Here is a 6,820-nt window from a genome sequence, read left to right as displayed (position 1 = left end):
AGGGCCACTCCAATGATTTTTCTTCATTCCTGACATAGCTCGCCCCCAGTATATAGAAGTCGCCTAGTGTTACCTCGGCTGTGTCCTTCTCCTCAGATGGTCTTCTTGTCAGCAGAATGGCGCACTGCAGATAAATTCTTGTGTTCCAAATTAATGGCTAAAATTCGAGCAGCTCGGAGAATCACAGATCACTGAACTTGTGGAAATCCAAACTGATTCTGTTTTATTTGTTAACCAGCCAAAGTATTTATAGTCCTTTAAGACAAATAGGCTGAAAGCGCGACTAGAGGTCACCTGACTTATACATATGCAGAACTCATTACGCCTCTCAGCTCATGCCGTGACTCTCTGGGTCTCTTAGTCGTGCTGTTTGCCAACTCTCTGGTATTCCTGAGCTTCGTTAAGGTTTACATAGTTAATATATGTATAGAAGATGATAAAGTTCTATTTGTTTAGCAGAGTACATTTCTAGAACTAAGTCTGTATTTAGTCAGCTGTCTGATCACATTTGTGTGAGTGAAGGTCAATCGCAGCTTCTTCAGGCAGGTAAGTGGGGAACAAGATGATGTTCAGAGGACATAATGGCTTCTCTCACAATGTCATCTCAGATCTACTTGGGATTTGTGTTCATTTTCTAGTCAGTTTCTCTGTCTGTGTGATGCTATTACATGGAACTACCGCAAGAGCTAGAGCGGCACACACCCTGCCGTTACAGTTAGGGCTCATTCACACAAGCGTGCGGTAATAATGTATATATTACATGTCTATGTTGATGTGTGATGTATATTAGGTGTCTGTGACAGTTAATAGGGCTGTAATGGCGCAGCGAGGCCAATGGTACAATATTATGGATTTGAGTAAAGCATGACGCAGGAATTGAACCGCTATTATTGTGTGACGACCTCTGGAAACACTAGTGATGTCTCCGATGTGTTATTGGTTCTGTTAGGACGCTGCTCTGTGGGGCATCTGAGGTCGGGGCTGTGGCAGAGTATGATGGATGTAGCGGTTTTGTCACTGTGTGCCAAGAGACAATGAGAAGAGATGTTTATGTTGGCGAGAAAAGTATGCGTAGTGTAGCAGTAGTGAAATAGAGTACTGTCGCTTTAAGAGAGTCTATGACATAAGGTTAAAGTCCTGGAAGCCTCCTAGGGATCAAAATACTGTTTATTAGGTAACCGCTCAGTAAAGATATTGCTGAAAACATTGTGCCGCCTCTGTCATCGCCGCGCCACCTTGCATCCTGCAGCACCCGTTACATAGCACTGCTATTCCAGATGGGGAGCTGAGAAGTCAGTGAGCGCTGCTCTGAAGGTTTATGTTCGATGCCTCCTGTAAAGCAAATATCTGAAGTGCTGCTCAGGCAAGATGGCCGCCTCCGTAACCCCGTAGGGAGAAAGAAGGAAGAACAAGAGGGTTGAGGACTGAATGCAGTTCTGATCAGTAGGAGTAATATAGTAAGTCACTGCTCTTCTCCATTATCATCAGAGTTCAGGCTCCTGCAGCCCACAGATGGGATAATGACGTGTAGGATACACGGAGAGCTTCTGAGAGCGGCGAGCCGCGTGTCCGACGGGAAGGGTCCGTTCATGGGTTCTGCAGAGGGACCGCTCACATACGTGTTCTGTCTACAGTAATGTTTGTGTTGCGCCATACTGCACTTTGGTGTCCTTCTGTTTTGCAGGTTGGCTGGATGACAGTAGGACTAGTGCGCTGCTGTAATGCTATAGTCCTTTTATCCTAAGCCACGCCCTTTATGTCCCCTCCCATTAATAGTTACCAGCTCTACACACTGATAGTGATTACAGTGCAGTTACCTCCCGTGATCACAGGTGATATTTTCTCAAATTGACATTTCTCTTTTTCTGCTTACTGGGCCCAGACCACCATGGAGATTTCTTCCAGCCACAACTCCTCCCTGCATACTCTCCTCATTCTGCTGCTACCCCCAATGCACCTCTCAGTGCCGCCATACTAATAGTGCCTCCAGTGCCCCCTCTGTAGCCTCTTCTAGTTCCAGAACTCCCTCTGCGATCCTTCTTAGTTACTCTGGCCCCTCTTGATTATAGGGACCTAACATGATCCCCTCCACTAACTACATTCAGCTTCAGTAAAGCCCGGTCGTGTGTTCACACTGACAAGACCTGACAGTGATCCCAGGATCACTTCTCTCCTCGGCTCTCCATCTCATCATGTGGCATGCCCTCCAGGGATAGTTGACTGCATCTGGGACTGCCCTCTTGACTAATGCGGGATGGGAGTCAGCGAGGAGATGCTGATATGTTGTGCCATTACATTGGTAAGATGGGGCATGGGAAAGCTGGGCTGTGGAAACAGTCATGATGAAGGGTCTGCACTAATCACAGCGAGTGGAACCTTGAGAGGTTGGCGGTACAGCGCCGTAATACGATGGGGTCTGGAAGGTGACATGGAGCTACCTTGTGACAATTCATGACCGGGGAGATGACAGAGATGCTTTGTGGGTAGGAACGCTCCATCTGGGCTGCATCCTGGATGCTGGTGGCCAAAGCATAGCTCTGGGGAACCCGCTGGAGCTGCAGGAACAGTTGGCCACTGCGTGAACAAGTGTTGGGGGCAAGCGGTAAGCTGCTAAACTCTGGGGGATTCTGTAGTAGTGGGATTTGGTGGGTTTCCTGATAGGGGGCAAGGAAGACAACTTTGATGAGAACTGAGTGGAACAGGTTGCCACAGGAGGTGGGGAGTTTTCCTTCAATGGAAGTGTTCAAACAAAGGCTGGACGGACATCTGTCTGGGATGATTTAATGACCCTGCACTGAGCGGGGGGGGGGGGGGGGGGGGTCGGACCCCAGAGAACCTGATGACCCTGGAGGTTCAGATGACCCTGGAGGAACCGATGACCCTGGAGGTTCAGATGACCCTGGAGGACCTGATGACCCTGGAGGTCCCTTCCAACTCTACCAGTCTAGGATTCTATGATTGGGCTGCAGCCTCTGACTAGACCGGACCATGAGGATTTGGTGGTGTAGTGGGAACCATTAAGGAAGTCTTGTGTGGAAGCTGCTGTTTGGGCAGTCATAGTGAAGACCTGAAGTCTAATCTAACTTGTCCTGTAGGGAGACCGGCCAGTAGGGATGAGCGCTACGGAAACCGCGGGACTCAGAACCCCTGGGGTCAGGGTGCAGCAGAGAGGGACACGGATGCCCATCATGGGGTGGGTTTGGCATGCTGTGAAGTAAGTCTGGGACCCACAGGTAACGGGTCTCATATCTACAAGATGACTTGGTTTCTCTCACTGAGAACAATCACATTTTGCTCTAATAGCGTCACCGGACCAAACCTTTTTTCCAATAAAAGCACCGGCTTCTCCCACGAGTATCGAGCCCTCACACGGCCGTGCCGATGGAAAAAATAAGAGTTTAGGCTTTTAAAAAGCTGAGATTAAAATCCCCCCCAAATCTTCACGTCCGTAAGGCCCAAAATATGGCGCGTTACTAAGGAGGTGGCTGCAGGACTCCATTACCGGCTCCCACAATGCAACACGGACACTTTTATTGAAGGTCATTTTAGTTTTTTCCTAACTCTTTTATTCACCCCCCCCCCCCCCACTGTCGGCGGGCTGGTTGTATTACTCAGTAGTATTATTTAATAGAACATACCCAATCCCCTGACCCAGTCCCCCGCCCCTCCCTATGGCTCCCCGTACCTTCCACCCTGCCAATCACACACGACCTCGACCCCTGCACCTCCTGACCGCCCCACCCCGTTTGCTTCCTAATAACTGATCTCCACATGTACGCCCTGTACCGCCTGTGTTCCCCCTGTGCCTTATCTCCCCCCTTGTGCCTCCTGTATCCCCCCCACCCCGCTGGCTTCAAACTGATTGTATAGCACATGCAGGGGCGTACCTAAAGGCTTAGGGGCCTGGGTGCAAAAGTGCAGCTCGGGCCCCCCCGGGCCCTTTTTCCCCCTGGCCCTGCACCTATGCCTGAGATCCGTGCATCTTACTGCCCATAGGGACGCATTAGCATCAGTAGGGCAGCTAAAAGCATGCGGATGGGATTCCTTCCCGGCAGGCGGGTTACACGCACAGGAAGAAATCGCAGCATGCTCCATTTTCCTGCGGATCTGCCGCACAGACGGCTCTTGCGGCTTCCATTGAAGCCCATGGAAGCCGTCCGTATCCGCGGCACAGCCGCAGCTGTTTTTGGGCTGTGCCGCGGATATGCAGGAGAACAGGAGATATTTTTAGATATTGGTGCGCATGCACGCAGCACACTGCCAAGCACGTCCGCCAACCGGAAGAAAGAAGATCAGGCCTGCACAGAGGGGAGCCCCGCAGCGTCCGGAGAGGGGAGTATAATGTATTTACCCTCTCCATGTCTGCAAGCATGCACGGATTTCACTGCGGGATTCAGCAAGTGGGCATGAGGCCTGAGAGAGAGAGATGAGATGGATAGATAGATAGATAGACACAGAGGCAGGCAGACAAGCAGATGGATAGATAGATACATACCCCGGTGCCAGGACTACTTCTTTGGTGAGGAGAGCAGCTGTGTCAGCAGGAGGGAAGCAGCAGGGAGATGATCTCACTGGTGCTGGTGAGTCTCTGTCCTCTCTGCTCCTTCCCCCATTCCCCCTCCTCTTCCCTGTCGTCTCTCCAACTTACTTCCTCCTCCCTTCTCCTACTGTCCTTTCTGGCTCCTGCTGTCGCCGGACCGCACTAGGCACACAGCCGCCGACAGTGCAGGGGGAAGTGAAAGTATATGGTGGAGGGCGGCTTCTGGGCCCCCTCAAGCGCAGGGGCCGGGTCACCGTTGCGACCCCGGCACCCCCTGCTGGTACGCCTATGAGCACACGTAATTGTTGTATTGTTTGCATTTCGCCCATGCTTGGAAACGCTACGGAATAAGTTGGCACCACACAAATTAAGATCATTATTATTCATGCACTGAAAATCTTTTAAAACATTCTAAGTTTAGAGAAATAGACAAAAAACACAAATTTGCCATGTTTAGGCGGGTCTTGTTTCTACGGCATACGCGCTGCAGCAAGAATAGCACGATGACTATATTCTGTGGGCGTATGATTACGGTACCAAATGCATGGCGTTTCTTCTTTTTTTTTTTGCGGTACTACTTTTAAAAATGTGAAATAATTTATTTTTGCCGCCATCTTCTGACAACCTTCATTTTTGTATTTTCCCGCCACCATAGTTCTGTGACGGCTCATTTTTTAGTTTCTTTTGGTAACTTTTTGATGGGTTTTCATCCATTTTCTTCATGTTATTCCTGGAAGCGTTCACCATGTGGGATAAACAATGAGTTACTGATTACTCTGACTCCTACGGACGCAGCGACGCCAAATATGGCTTCAGCTAAATCTGTCTTACAAATATGGGAACAGGTTCTCTTTTAGAACCTTTTATTTTACTTTTTGAGCGCCCAGCTTGGGGGAGGGGAAGGAGGGGTAACAAAACTCTAAATGAAGTGCAGAAGGAGGACATCAATTACATCATGGGTGACTTCAATTCCAAAGCCGGCAGCCAGAAGCAGCCAGCACAGGAAGAGTCGGCTCGGTGAAAGAAATGAAGCCGGTGATCGTCTGGGACAGGTCTGCCAAGAAAACTCATGGTTTATGCAACCACAACGCCGACTGTACACACAGACGTCCTCCAAATGCAAACTTTACATGCGGGCATCCCCTAAACACCAACTGTACACACGGACATCCCCAAACAATGACTGAACACGTGGAATAACCCAAACGCTGACTGTATCCATTAAGATCCCCCAAATGCCAACTGTACATGCAGACATCTCCCAAACACCGACTGTATACACGGAGATCTCCAGAACGACAACTGTACACATGGACATCCCCCAAATGCCGACTGTACACGTGGACATCCCTCAAACACTGAATGTACATGCAGACATCTCCCAAACACAGACTATACATGCAAACATTCCCTATACACCATCTGTACATGCAGACATCCCCGAAATACTGACTGTACATGCAGATATCTCCCAAACACAAACTGTACATGCAGATATCTCCCAAACACTGACTGCACATGCAGACATCCCCCAAACACAGACTATACATGCAAACATTCCCTATACACCATCTGTACATGCAGACATCCCCGAAATACTGACTGTATACGTGGACATACCAAAAACACTAAGTGTACACGCGGACATCTCCCAAACACTGACTGTATACACGGAGATCTCCGGAACGACAACTGTACACATGGACATCCCCCAAATGCCGACTGTACACGTGAATATCCCCCAAACACAAACTGTACATGCAGACATCCCCCAAACACCGACTGTATACACGGAGATCTCCGGAACTACAACTGTACATGTGGTCATCCCCCAAATGCCGACTGTACACGTGAATATACCTCAAACACTGACTGTACATGCAGACATCCCCCAAACACAGACTATACATGCAAACATTCCCTATACACCATCTGTACATGCAGACATCCCCGAAATACTGACTGTATACGTGGACATACCAAAAACACTAAGTGTACACGCGGACATCTCCCATACATCGATTGTACACACAAACATCTCCCAAATGCCGACTGTACACGTAGACATCACACAAATGCCGAATGTACATGTGTACATCTCCCAAACACCAACTGCACACATGGAATATCCCAAACACTGACTGTACCTGTGGACATCCCCCAAACACCAATTTGCACACAGACATCCCCCAAGTGCCAACTGTACACGCGGACATCTCCCATACATCGACTGTACATGCAGAAACTTCCAAACGCTGACTGTACACATTGACACCCCCC

The sequence above is a fragment of the Eleutherodactylus coqui genome, chromosome 6, assembly GCF_035609145.1.
Source record: "Eleutherodactylus coqui strain aEleCoq1 chromosome 6, aEleCoq1.hap1, whole genome shotgun sequence".
Taxonomy (NCBI): domain Eukaryota; kingdom Metazoa; phylum Chordata; class Amphibia; order Anura; family Eleutherodactylidae; genus Eleutherodactylus; species Eleutherodactylus coqui.
The sequence above is the reverse complement of the archived record's forward strand: the minus strand, read 5'-3'. Positions refer to the sequence as shown.